Below are 14,418 nucleotides of genomic sequence, written 5' to 3'. Positions count from 1 at the left end.
TAAGCATTTACATGGCAACGTAGAAATGATGATAGCGCACAGGGCTGAGGGCCAGAAGGTTGTGGGTTCGCACACCACCGTGGACAAGAATAGGGGAGGAAATATCTCCTTTATAGTAAAAGGATTGCATGAATCTATCATCGTGTTTGCAGGTCTGAGAAGAAATGACCCTTTATAAACATTTCATGCAATTCTACGTAATGTAACATACTGTATTAGCAGAATCTTTTTTTAAATCCCACAAATTACGGAAATTACAGGAATGGACAAGAATGGACGGAGAGATAGGCCTATGTGTTCATCTTAACAATTTCTCTAATGCCAAATCAGTGTGTCTGTCTTATTGGCAAACATTTTTTTTTTTTAAATCTGAGACGTCATTAGGAATCTGAGCATGGTCCTTTCAAAAGTTAGGCCTACCTTTCCACCCCAGGCAGAGTAGGTCTACCTTTCCTCCCGAGACAGAGTAGGTCTACCTTTCCATCCCAGACAGACAGAGTAGGCCGACCTTTCCACCCCAGACAGAGTAGGCCAACCCTACTCTTCTCATTCATTCCAGTGTCCTGGTCTGGTGGTCAAGGGGGACATCTCCCTCTTTTACAGGGATGAAGTACCTGATAGTCAAGTAATTGGAAAACCTGGAGGATGATGGGAAAGCCATGCGAGGACTGTAAAATCATGTTTTATAACCATATTTATTTTCATAACTTTTTTAAACATTGAACTGTGAGTGCTAAAAAGTGAAATAAATCTTGTCCTGACGCTCATCCTTTGTAATTGTGCACTCCAGCATGTTAAAAAGAAGTCCCACGTGTAGATGAGTGGAGTTAGCCGGAACGCAGGCCTGCCCAGCTCCCTCTTTGAGCCAAACTCATCAAACCGTCCTTCTTAAAATATTGCACCAAAACAGTGGAAAACACAGGAAAAGGTGTTCTGCTTCTGCCTCAGGCCTTCAGAGTCAGATGAGACGTCACTTTCTGGACCCGCTTTGTTTTTAATAACATTATCAACATGGCTGAGTCATACCTCCGACAACACCTTCTCTAACTGGTTCTGATGTGGTGCTGGCTGGCAGAGAGATACCCGAGAGAGAGAGAGAGAGAGAGAGAGAGAGAGAGAGAGAGAGAGAGAGAGAGGGAGAGAGGGAGAGAGGCAGGGAGAGAGAGAGAGAGAGAGCGTCCGCTGTGTTGGTTTGCCAGTGTAGCACGGCAAAGCACCATGCTGTGGAATAAGATCACACTAATGATTACGTATTTTTACGACAGAATAATCTACATGTTCCTCGCTGCTTCTTGGAAAACTCTGCAGATTGTCAATAGGTGAGCTAGTTGATGACAATCCTCACATAGCTAATACTCTTTTCCATATGTTTCCTTTTCTACTGGAAGGAGACTGGGAGAGGGAATCTTTTTTGGTGTCAGAATGTGGAGAGGGCCGGGCCCTGGAAACATCTGTGAAACATTATATCGGAGCATTCTGCAGCCGGTTGGCAGGATCATTAAGATGCGACAGGTAATTAAGGTGCCAGAATCCAATTAAGGCTGGTTGTGCTAGGGTGCTGTCTTTCCTCAACCACCAAGGTCCCACAGGAAACAATGGGCCATGTCAACTGGACCGTGAGCTGGTACTGTGGGGGTCACACTGTGAAAGAGCTGAAAATGCTATGAGCAAGGCTCAGAGTGGAGACACAGTCATTACGTCCTTCTGTTATCACTTCTAGCCCCTGGTGGTGGTTCTATGATGCAACGCACCACCATGGTTAAATAGTGCAGAAACAATACATTGATGAAATTAAAGAAATTAAAGGAGAATTAAAGAGAACATAAGAAGTAGGAGGAGGTAGAATCAGGTTGGGCGGGGCAGGGGATGGAGAATGAGGCCCATGCATGGTGAAGGTCAGCAAGCTAGCTACAGCACATCTTTGAGTCATCCCCTGTGGCCACTTGGCTCCATCACACAGGGAGAGAGAGAGCGAGAGGGAGGGAGGGGGGAGAGAGAGATAGCTCTGGTCTCTGAGAGGAAATCCATGGTATCTGCACCAGTGCTTCCCAAATATTTATCCAGACAGCTCATTTGAATACACTGGGGCCAAGGGGGCATGCATGTGGTACTGACGGGGTCAGGGAGAGCGAGGAGAAGCCGGCGTGGAGACCCGGTGTTGGGGTGAGTGAGAGGGGTGACCAAAGGGACACCTCTGAAGTGAGCAGCGCAAGCCTGCACAGGATGTAAAATCCTGGGGACCTTGATGCTACCCCAAAATGGCAGTAGGCTGAACAAATCAACAACGATAAAAACTAAAAACAACAAGAGCTGGCTAGCGACAAAAGGCAAGAATGTCTCTGACCTGAGCTATGAGGCATAATGCTTACCAGCAGCCACTTTTTGGAGGCCCTCAATAAACTTCTAGTCCTTTGCACAGTGCTAAACACATGGGGTAGCAGTGCAGTGCCTGGAGATGCGGAGACAGAGCGAGAGAGGCAGGAATAAAACAAATGACTGCAAATGTGCCTGAAACCGCCATGTGGAGTCAACCAGATCCAGTTGACATTTAGACAAATAAAAGTCACTGGATAACAAGCTTCCACTGCTCAACTGCTTACCCCAAGCTCATGATACTGGAGGATGAATTACAGTGAGGAGAGAGAGAAACGTTTTCATTAAGGATGTGTCATGTAAGACGGTTTGTATCACTGCCGGACTGTTGTCTCTCTTATGGAAAAAACTGTGCATCAGTGTGATAAGTAGAGGATCCATCCAGGCAGCTTCTCATGGAGACTCATTATCCCAGGAACTGTGTCATTATCCCAGGAACTGTGTCATTATCCCAGGAACTGTGTCATTATCCCAGGAACTGTGTCATTATCCCAGGAGCTGTGTCATTATCCCAGGAACTGGGTCATTATCCCAGGAACTGTGTTATTATCCCAGGAACTGTGTTATTATCCCAGGAACTGTGTAATTATCCCAGGAACTGTGTTATTATCCCAGGAACTGTGTCATTATCCCAGGAACTGTGTCATTATCCCAGGAACTGTGTTATTATCCCAGGAACTGTGTCATTATCCCAGGAACTGTGTCATTATCCCAGGAACTGTGTCATTATCCCAGGAACTGTGTCATTATCCCAGGAACTGTGTCATGATCCCAGGAACTGTGTCCAGCAGTGCATTTAACAGGAGCACAACAGTCAGCCTGCATGATTAGGCCTCTTTATTAATGTACAAGATCTATTATCATGTGGGGAGTGAGAGAGTGAGACAGAGAGAGAGAGAGAGAGACATGGAGACAGAGAGACAGAGAGACAGAGACAGAGAGTGAGAGTGAGAGAGAGAGTGAGAGAGTGAGAGAGTGAGAGAGAGATAGAGAGACAGACAGTGAGTGAGAGAGACATAAAGAGTGAGAGTGAGAAAAGAGAGAGAGCGAGAGAAGAGACAGAAAGAGAGTGAGAGAAGAGACAGAAAGAGAGAGAGAGTGAGAGTGAGAGAAGAGACCGAAAGAGAGAGAGAGAGAGAGAGAGAGAGAGAGAGAGAGAGAGAGAGAGAGAGAGAGAGAGAGAGAGAGAGAGAGAGGGGGGGCTCCTCTAATAGTCAACAGCACCACGAGGAGACATGGATGAGCTGTGCTGTGCATGAAGCCAGTTATGTTTGTGCAGTATGCTGGAGCACTGTGGCCTGTGGATTCAGTCAGTGCCTGATATGTCTGTACTGGTATCACATACTAGCACAGACACATCAAGCACTGACTGAATCCACTGGATACTAGTACAGACACTTCAGGCACTGACTGAATCCACTGGCTACTAGTACAGACACTTACTGAATCCACAGGATACTAGTACAGACACTTCAGACACATTCTGAATCCACTGGATAATAGTACAGACACTTCAGACACTGACTGAATCCACTGGATACTAGTACAGACACTTCAGACACTGACTGAATCCACTGGCTACTAGTACAGACACTGACTGAATCCACAGGATACTAGTACAGACACTTCAGACACTGACTGAATCCACTGGATACTAGTACAGACACTTCAGGTGCTGACTGAATCCACTGGATACTAGTACAGACACTTCAGACACTGACTGAATCCACTGGATACTAGTACAGACACTTCAGACACTGACTGAATCCACTGGATACTAGTACAGACACTTCAGGTGCTGACTGAATCCACTGGATACTAGTACAGACACTTCAGGTGCTGACTGAATCCACTGGATACTAGTACAGACACTTCAGGTGCTGACTGAATCCACTGCATACTAGTACAGACACTTAAGACACTGACTAAATCCACTGTATACTAGTACAGACACTTCAGGTGCTGACTGAATCCACTGGATACTACTACAGACACTTCAGACACTGACTGAATCCACTGGCTACTAGTACAGACACTGACTGAATCCACAGGATACTAGTACAGACACTTCAGACACTGACTGAATCCACTGGATACTAGTACAGACACTTCAGACACGGACTGACTCCACTGGATACTAGTACAGACACTTCAGACACTGACTGAATCCACTGGTTACTAGTACAGACACTTCAGACACTGCCTGAATCCACTGGATACTAGTACAGACACTTCAGACACTGACTGAATCCACTGGATACTAGTACAGACACTTCAGACACTGACTGAATCCACTGGATACTAGTACAGACACTTCAGGTGCTGACTGAATCCACTGGATACTAGTACAGACACTTCAGACACTGACTGAATCCACTGGATACTAGTACAGACACTTCAGGTGCTGACTGAATCCACTGGATACTAGTACAGACACTTAAGACACTGACTGAATCCACTGTATACTAGTACAGACACTTCAGGTGCTGACTGAATCCACTGGATACTAATACAGACACTTCAGGTGCTGACTGAATCCACTGGATACTAGTACAGACACTTCAGGTACTGACTGAATCCACTGGATACTAGTACAGACACTTCAGGTACTGACTGAATCCACTGGATACTAGTACAGACACTGACTGAATCCACTGGATACTAGCACAGACACATCAGGCTCAACCTATAGGCAGGGGTGAAAGTAGATTTAAAATCTTCCCGGTACATAGAATTACATACAGCATCCCTACTAATTCAATAGGATCTCAGTGGGCCTAAATGTGTAATTTAACTTTAAAATGTATGACATTTTATTGTGGCATAAACACAACCAGTCATGATGTTTTCATCTGATTGTCAAACTCACTTCAAAGGGCTCCTTTACGAGGTTACCTGCGCATGATCACCCACTTGTAACATATTTCCAGCCTCCAAACACTTGTGAATTGAAAGAGACATTGTTGAACCACATCGCATTTTGGAGCGTAGGCTATACCATCCATTTTCAAGTCCATTTGCACATTTTTCATGCCCCTGACATACGGTAATGATTAATAATGGTGTAATAGCCTACAGTTTTCTTGACATGTTGTTTTAATTATTGTGATAGGCTCATGTACTGGACCATAATGCCTTACTTTCACCACTGCCTATTGGAAACCTGCTCTGCTCTGCTTTGATGACACAAAAGGAACTGTGTTGTGTCGGAGAAGAGGCCGAAACCAAACAGGAACTGTTTGACAACGTGGGCTGGCTGGCGGGCGGGTGTAGCGGATGGAGGGCGACCCACAGCAGAGCTAGCAGATTGGGGAGTACGTACCTTGGCCCACTGCCCTGACGCTCCACAAGCCTTACAGACTCTCAGCACAGTGGCCAGCCCACGGGCCCCTAAATCAGCTTCTCTTTCCTTCTGAATAATCTTCATATATTTGATGGCAGTGGCGTTGGGGGTGATTATGCTCATCAATGGTGCTCAGACACCAAGCCCCGTCCGGTCCTGTCCACCCCGCTCTCCGTCCCTCTACCGAGGGCACCTGGCTGAAGCCTGGCACTGTTCCCCTGCCCTAACCCAGACACCCCAGGGGTTGCAGAGAATAGGAAAAGAAAACAATGCAGCCAATGAGGTAGAAGTGCTCTATGAGAAACTGGGCAGTAGAGGCAGCACGCCAGTCAAGGCTCATTTAAGGAATACATTTTTCCTTTTAGTGCTGCTGAGCAAAACTGAACAAGCCCAGAGGGATAAACCTGATAATCTGAAGAAGCTGTCTGATACAGTAAACCTGCCTGTGATCGTCTGATAAGCCTGATTTAGAGGTGACTGAGTGGTTCAGACCACCCCACATTTTCCTCTTCTCTTCCTACCCTCACCGACTCACCAAGCCAAGTGGCAAAGTTCTATCAAAACATTTTACATCAAAGCGAGCTTCTTGTCACATTCTGATACGGCATGGCAGCAAACGAATGACCTGTAAATTATGCTAATTTAGTAGCAAACAAATGAATGGTCTCATTTGCAGAGCTAATTGTCCCAAATGGACATTTCCACAGCCTTTTTCTGTACAACCAGCTTTATTTGTCTATGGATAAAGGAAAGATAAAAACGAAGGAACAAGGACATCTGTTTGATTTGAAGTCAAAACTATTGATGAATAAACCAACAGCCCTGGTTATTCCCGCAGATGTACTGGGATTATTGACACTGATCTATCCGATCTGAAACGAGGCCAACATTTTGTTTTTTGGACTGTTCTTTCTCTAATGATGTCGTGGAGTGAGCGGGTCAGTGGCCTGCTGCAATAGATTGTGATGGGATAGGGGGCTCTAACTGTACCCCCTTCCTTCCATGACATCGGCACCACATCCCTGGGCCCTTCCTCTCCTCATTAGGCCAGCTCCAAAGGTAAATACATTCATTTCAAGAAATAAATCAAGCCCAAACCTAAACACAGCCACCCATTCCAGACGTACTATTCAATCAAACAAAAGGCCATCACTGATTATTAAGGAACTTGTTTCCTCCTTGATGACTGTCTGACTCTCTAAAATGTGCATTAGAAGTCACCCTAATCTAACTTCCTTGTCAGAATTCCAACATTACCGTACCATCCTAATTTCCACGCTGAACTATGTATAATATCTTATATATCATATTTCATCTGTGTTTGAGCATGCGTTCTGCTACATTAAGTGCAGTAAACACTGTGTATTGGTGCATAGGTAGTAGTCATTAGTGGTCTTTAGTTGTGCATCTGCCTGTACCACCAGCACTGTTTTGGAGAGAGGTGGCCATCTGGGGAATAATCAGTAGAGACAGAGCTCTAACTGGCTGTCTGGTTGTCTTACAGAGCGGAACGTTGAGGCTTCCTCTCTGGGATCTCTTCCCCTGCCTGGTGGATGGCAGCAGTGACAGTTGAGGCATTGGGAGAAGGCATAATCCTCCTCTCTCTGACAGATGAGGAAATTTGGGGGGGAATCTGGCCAGCGGATGGATCATGAATGTCTCTGGGGGCTGGTTTTGATGAGCACTCCCCCTGGGCTAAGCAGGGGAGATGGAGAGGGTGGGTGGAAGTGAAAGGGGTGGGGTGCTGTGAAAGCAATGAGAGCCAGGCAAACAAACAACACGATCAAGTAGCTTTAATCATGGACATGCCATCAGTTTTCCTCTTGAATGACTCCAGCATAACAAGACAGGACCAGGGCAATGTGGTGAGGAGGGAGGGGTTGGAATGGGGATGGGGGGTGATTTCCATGAAAGGGAGCCAATGTTCACACTTCTGCACCAGGGAAATGAATACTCCCTTCTGAAACAGGCTAACTAACACTGCCCCCCGTCCCACGCATGCAGAGCCCATAGCCGGCCGTAAACGCAGTGGGACGCAGTTAATTTCTCCAGGACAGTAAATCAGGGCCTTGCCTCGCCTGCCTCTCGTCTCCCAGCCTCTATGAGCAGTTATCCAGTGTTTCAGCTCTAGAGGGAGACTGTCTCCGAGGTGAAGGGCCTTTTAATTGTGGAGGTTTGATTGAACACAGCCGTTATTGATTGAAAGATGTTTACACAGAGACGCTCTTTGTTTGCATGAGCGCTGTCTAGCAATTAATGAAAACACTTTAGACGCTTGGAGTAGGGAAGGTGGGAGGGAGAAGGGGAGAGGGAAGGGGATGTGAGGGGGTTGTCAGGGAGCGGGAGGAAGGCCATTTATTCATGGAGGTAGAGCGTAATAGGAGCCTGTAACCAAGGCCACTGGCAATTACCTTGTGGAGAAACTAAAAGGGCCTGCTTTACACACGTCAGTTCTGTTGCTGCTTCGCTATCGCAACATACTGACTGACAGGGCGTGTCAGCCAAATGAAGGCAAGAACGCAACACAGGCGAGATCTCTATGCTGCACATTTCAAATTACTGGTGTCAGCGGTCGGAGAGAGTTCAACGGTGTCAATGAAGAACGCAGATGGAAATAAAACTAAGAAACAAAACACACCTTGTATGAACTCAGAGAGGGACGTGTTTTTGATCTATGTTATCTGGCAAAGTGAATTCATGTTGTGAGAGAGTCTCCATCACGTGCAAGGGGAAGGGTCTGGAAGTCCACTGAGGACCATGGTTCCTTCATCTTCTCAAGCTGCTAGCCAACACCTGCTTCTAATCACCATCAATAGGAATGGTTGGGAGTGGTGAAGTGTTCATATTTTAGTGAGGGAAACTCACCCCCTTCCCTCCACTGTATTACTAACTACTCAGGGTCAGGATGAAACAAGATGCAGGTTGACATTTATTGTCATGAGTCTTGTCCTGGAGGCAGAACTGAGCGATTTGCCTTTAGATAGGAGAGCTGCAAAAGTCTAAATTCGCTATATTGTAAAAATGCATAAAAACTCAAGGTGCTTTTTGGTCATAGATTAAGATTAGGCATTAGGGTCAGCAGTGTGGTAAAGGTTAGGGTTAAGGTTAGGGTTTAAAATCAGCAGAGCTGCCTTCAGAACAAGATTCATGACAAAAAACGCTAACCTGCAAACAAGATGAGAATGATGATGGATACGTCATTGTGGATTTGCTTGATGCGTCGATGGAAGAGGAGAGCCAGCAACTATTGCTGCTCTCTCTCTCTCTCTCTCTCTCCAACCTCTCCTATCTTTCTTTTGATTCCTCTGTTTGACAGAACAGGCCAATCAGTACCCTTTGTGGTGGTTTGGGAATGCAGAACGACTGTGGCGTGACACAGACTCCTCCACAACTGTGTGGAACTGATGAACGCCGAAGAAAGATGCCATCAAAACTATCAAACACAGCTCAAATAGGAATAAATTGGGGCATTTAGAGGAGAAATGCATATCAATAAAGCCCCTGTGAAAGCAAAAGGCTTTGAAGCTTGGATTCACAAAACTTCCTCCAATGGGGATTCACTGTTGACAAACAACATATGCTTTTGTCTTTTTCACCCATTTTTTTTGTTAATTCATGGTCTTAAGTATTAATTTGATTTGTTCAATACTATTCCTAGTTGTTGCTGTTCTAGTCAGTTATTTGTGGAACATGTTTCTTTCCTGAAAGCTGGAAAATAGATCCTAATAAAGAGAATGTGTAATGTGTAACTCAGCATGGCGGAGATAGTTTAATGTGAGATCAAGGGAATGTGACTAGTAAAGTAAGCAAGGACAGGAAGAGAAAGAGCTGTAGCTCATTCTGAACAGACTACTTTCCACACAAAGGCAATGATGAAGTAGTGCATCACCGTCTCAAAGAACTCTCTTCGGCTTCGCAGCATGTGCTTGATATTGACAGATTCTGTTACCTTCATTAATTACATGTGTCACATACCATTGCTTAATCATGATAATGTTCATGAAAAGCAGAGGTGAATAAAAGAAAGAAAAAAGGAAAGAAAGAAAGAATGAAAGAAAGAAAGGGGAATGGATGGATGGTAGATGGAGAGGGGTTCAAAAGTGGTTGACTCATGCTGAAACCTATCCACAGGTGTCCTGTATAGTACATGAAAGGAGAACTGCCTTCTCAATCAAAACGCATGAGCGCTTCGCTTTCTCAATACACAGCCTCAAAATATCTTGGATTATTACTTTATTCCCCCTTCCCCTTCTCCTGTGATCTAAAGTACAGCAGCAACGAGGAGAATACATCATCGCCTGCTCTGCACTACCTCTCTCCTGAACAGTGGATGACAGATGGCCCTGCATGGGTTGCATTAGTTCCAGTCGTTTTGAAATGATCCGTGTTCATTATCAGGACCAGATCTCTTCTGATGAGTGTTACGGGATAAGGAACGGAAGAGTCCTGGAGGACTGGGAGGCAGGCAGCACGTCAGCCCAGGCCCAGCCCGCCCCATCACATCACAGAACCTGGCAGTTTACTTACCTCGTTTCAGAAAACTAGGCGTATGTCACACGTCACTACTTCACAGGAGAGTTATTTAAATGTAATTTATTTTTGAATTTGGATCAAAATTCTGGAACATGTGAACTTTCAAATGACTTAATAACAAATGTGTTAATATGAACACAATGATTAAATGCCAAGTCTAGTTGGTTAAGCCACAGAAAACGTCAGGAACCTTACCACTAGCCATGATTGGCTGAGATAATGGATGGGCTGGACATTTATTATTTATTTATTTACCTTTATTTAACCAGGTAGGCAAGTTGAGAACAAGTTCTCATTTACAATTGCGACCTGGCCAAGATAAAGCAAAGCAGTTCGACAGATACAACGACACAGAGTTACACATGGAGTAAAACAAACATACAGTCAATAATACAGTATAAACAAGTCTATATACAATGTGAGCAAATGAGGTGAGAAGGGAGGTAAAGGCAAAAAAGGCCATGGTGGCAAAGTAAATACAATATAGCAAGTAAAACACTGGAATGGTAGTTTTACAATGGAAGAATGTGCAAAGTAGAAATAAAAATAATGGGGACATGCCAAGAGATTCATTGGGATTTGTCTGCCATGTCTATAACATGAGCTGCTTGGTATGTGTAGGTCATCATTTCTAAAACAGCTTCTTTCAGAGATATCTGGAACAACTGCAAAAGTGTTGCTAATGCTCTCCACTTTGAGGAGGACCGAGTTTTAAAAGCAGTGGAATGCCCGGTGGAAACAGGGTATTATAGCTACGGAGATGGAGAAAATTCAGGCGTTTGATAGCAAAGACCGAAAAGAGAACACAGAAGGCTGATGTATAAAACATCTGTCTCTGGATTACATATTCAAACTAAGGGCAACCATGGCATTCGTGACAGAGAGGGAGAAGCATTCATCCATGTATAAGGGTGAGAGAGTCTAGATAGTTTATTTTCAGATATTATACGTTTCTAATTTTGTCAGAAAGTTGTTTTCATTTTAAGTTAAAGAATACTGTTAGCTAGCTAACGTTAGCTGGCTGGCTCGCTAGCTAACATTACGTGCATGATATTATTCATATCTCATGCAAGTTAGAGCCTAATATTAACTAGCTAGCTAACGTTGAACCTAGTTGGTTAACTACTATACCTATAGATTCATGCAGGGTAGTAAAGTTAGGAGTTGGTTAATTGTTTCGCTAGCTAGTTAGCTAACTAGCTACATGTCCAAACAAGACTCCACTTCACTGTACCATTTACACCTTCTGTATCCTGTGCATGTGACAAATAAACATTGATTTTATTTCATATAGTGTGTGTTTACCAGAGACGGTAATGAGAGGAACAACATGACCTGCACCAAAGTCAAATTAAGATATAACGTTAGGCCAACAAGACAGTTTCCAAGTTCAGAAATTCTCCAGTAGAATGCCCTGCTTTTATTTAGTCACACACAGAACCATAAGCTTTATTATGTGATTAGCTCACCATTAACTTGTAAATAATGATCTTGTTATGAGTTTATTTTCCTGTAATAATGAATAAAATTGTGCTAAAGTTAAGACGTTGTCAGCAATGATATGGTCATTATTTGAACTGACTAGCCTGCTAAGATTGCATTAGCTAGCTAGCTAAAAAGCTAAGAACGAACCAAAACATTGTTAAGAAAGTTGCTTTTAGTTTCCTGGGTTGCTAGATTGACATATTCTGAATTAATTTTAAACAGATGGGTTTATTGGTGTTAAAATACACCAGTTATGCTATTTTGGACCACCTGGTCATGCAGCTTGTCATTGTTTATAGTTTATAGTTTTTCATAACGACAACAATTTTGATCTGGGACGACAATACAATGTTCATGTTGTCACTGCGACAATTGTCTACAGACATGTCGATAGACGTGGTATAAACCAGCCTTCAGGGAGGGAGGGCTGGGGTGGGCTGGGGCTGGGGATGGCTGTGAGAGGGAGGGCTGGGGTGGACTGGGGCTGGAGATGGCTGTGAGAGGGAGGGCTGGGGTGGACTGGGGCTGGGGAAGGCTGTGAGAGGGAGGGCTGGGGCTGGCTGCTGAGAGGGAGGGCTGGGGTGGACTGGGGTGGGCTGGGGATGGCTGTGAGAGGGAGGGCTGGGGTGGACTGGGGTGGGCTGGGGATGGCTGTGAGAGGGAGGGCTGGGGATGGCTGTGAGAGGGAGGGCTGGGGGGTGGACTGGGGTGGGCTGGGGATGGCTGTGAGAGGGAGGGCTGGGGTGGGCTGGGGGGAGGGCTGGGGTGGATGGCTGTGAGAGGGAGGGCTGGGGTGGACTGGGGCTGGTTGTGAGAGGATGGGCTGGGGTGGACTGGGGCTGGCTGGTGAGAGCGAGGGCTGGGGTGGGCTGGGGATGGGGATGGCTGTGAGAGGGAGGGCTGGGGTGGGCTGGGGCTGGCTGTGAGAGCGAGGGCTGGGGTGGGCTGGGGATGGCTGTGAGAGGGAGGGCTGGGGTGGACTGGGGCTGGCTGTGAGAGAGGGCTGGGGTGGACTGGGACTGGGGATGGCTGTGAGAGGGAGGGCTGGGGTGGACTGGGGCTGGCTGTGAGAGGGAGGTCTGGGGTGGGCTGGGGCTGGCTGTGAGAGGGAGGGCTGGGGTGGACTGGGGCTGGGGCTGGCTGTGAGAGGGAGGGCTGGGGTGGACTGGGGCTGGGGATGGCTGTGAGAGGGAGGGCTGGGATGGACTGGGGCTGGCTGTGAGAGGGAGGTCTGGGGCGGGCTGGGGATGGCTGCTGAGAGGGAGGGCTGGGGTGGACTGGGGCTGGCTGTGAGAGGGAGGGCTGGGGTGGACTGGGGCTGGGGATGGCTGTGGAGAGGGAGGGCTGGGGTGGACTGGGGCTGGCTGTGAGAGGGAGGTCTGGGGGGGTGGACTGGGGCTGGGGATGGCTGTGAGAGCGAGGGCTGGGGTGGGATGGGGATGGCTGTGAGAGGGAGGGCTGGGGTGGGCTGGGGCTGGCTGTGAGAGGGAGGGCTGGGGGGACTGGGGACTGGGGCTGGGGATGGCTGTGGGAGCGAGGGCTGGGGTGGGATGGGGATGGCTGTGAGAGGGAGGGCTGGGGTGGGCTGGGGCTGGCTGTGAGAGGGAGGGCTGGGGTGGACTGGGGCTGGGGATGGCAGTGAGAGGGAGGGCTGGGGTGGACTGGGGCTGGGGCTGGGGATGGCTGTGAGAGGTAGGGCTGGGGTGGACTGGGGCTGGCTGTGAGAGGGAGGGCTGGGGTGGACTGGGGCTGGGGATGGCTGTGAGAGTAGGTAGGGCTGATGTGGACTGAGGCTGGCTGTGAGAGGGAGGGCTGGGGTGGGCTGGAGCTGGGGCTGGCTGTGAGAGGGAGGGCTGGGGTGGGTTGGGGCGGCTGGCTGTGAGAGTGAGGGCTGGGGTGTGTTGGGGCTGAGGATGGCTGTGAGAGGGAGGGCTGAGGTGGACTGGGGCTGGGGATGGCTGTGAGAGGGAGGGCTGAGGTGGACTGGGGCTGGCTGTGAGAGGGAGGGCTGGGGTGGGCTGGGGTGGGCTGGGGATGGCTGTGAGAGGGAGGGCTGGGGTGGACTGGGGCTGGGGATGGCTGTGAGAGGGAGGGCTGAGGTGGACTGGGGCTGGCTGTGAGAGGGAGGGCTGGGGTGGGACTGGGGCTGGGGATGGCTGTGAGAGGGAGGGCTGGGGTGGACTGGGGCTGGGGTTGGCTGTGAGAGGGAGGGCTGGGGTGGACTGGGGCTGGGGATGGCTGTGAGAGGGAGGGCTGGGGTGGACTGGGGCTGGGGATGGCTGTGAGAGGGAGGGCTGGGGTGGACTGGGGCTGGCTGTGAGAGGGAGGGCTGGGGTGGGCTGGGGCTGGCTGCTGGCTGAGAGGGAGGGCTGGGGTGGGCTGGGGCTGGCTGTGAGAGGGAGGGCTAGGGTGGGCTGGGGATGGCTGTGAGAGGGAGGGCTGGGGTGGACTGGGGCAGGCTGTGAGAGGCTGGGGTGGGCTGGGGCTGGCTGTGAGAGTGACGCTGGGGTGGGCTGGGGCTGGGGATGGCTGTGAGAGGGAGGGCTGAGGTGGACTGGGGCTGGCTGTGAGAGGGAGGGCTGGGGTGGGCTGGGACTCGCTGTGAGAGGGAGGGCTAGGGTGGGCTGGGGCTGGCTGTGAGAGGGAGGGCTGGGGTGGGCTGGGGCTGGCTGTGAGTGGGAGGG

At 48.3% G+C, this 14,418-nt stretch overlaps 1 protein-coding gene across 2 annotated transcripts in view; it reads right to left on the bottom strand.

Moving 5' to 3' along the window:
- The window catches only part of LOC112238411 (slit homolog 3 protein), a 442,088-nt gene that overhangs the window by 305,280 nt on the left and 122,390 nt on the right, over positions 1 to 14,418 (bottom strand). The window lies entirely within an intron of this gene.

Source organism: Oncorhynchus tshawytscha, linkage group LG08 (assembly GCF_018296145.1).
Source record: "Oncorhynchus tshawytscha isolate Ot180627B linkage group LG08, Otsh_v2.0, whole genome shotgun sequence".
Classification (NCBI taxonomy): Eukaryota; Metazoa; Chordata; class Actinopteri; order Salmoniformes; family Salmonidae; genus Oncorhynchus; species Oncorhynchus tshawytscha.
The sequence above is the reverse complement of the archived record's forward strand: the minus strand, read 5'-3'. Positions and strand labels throughout refer to the sequence as shown.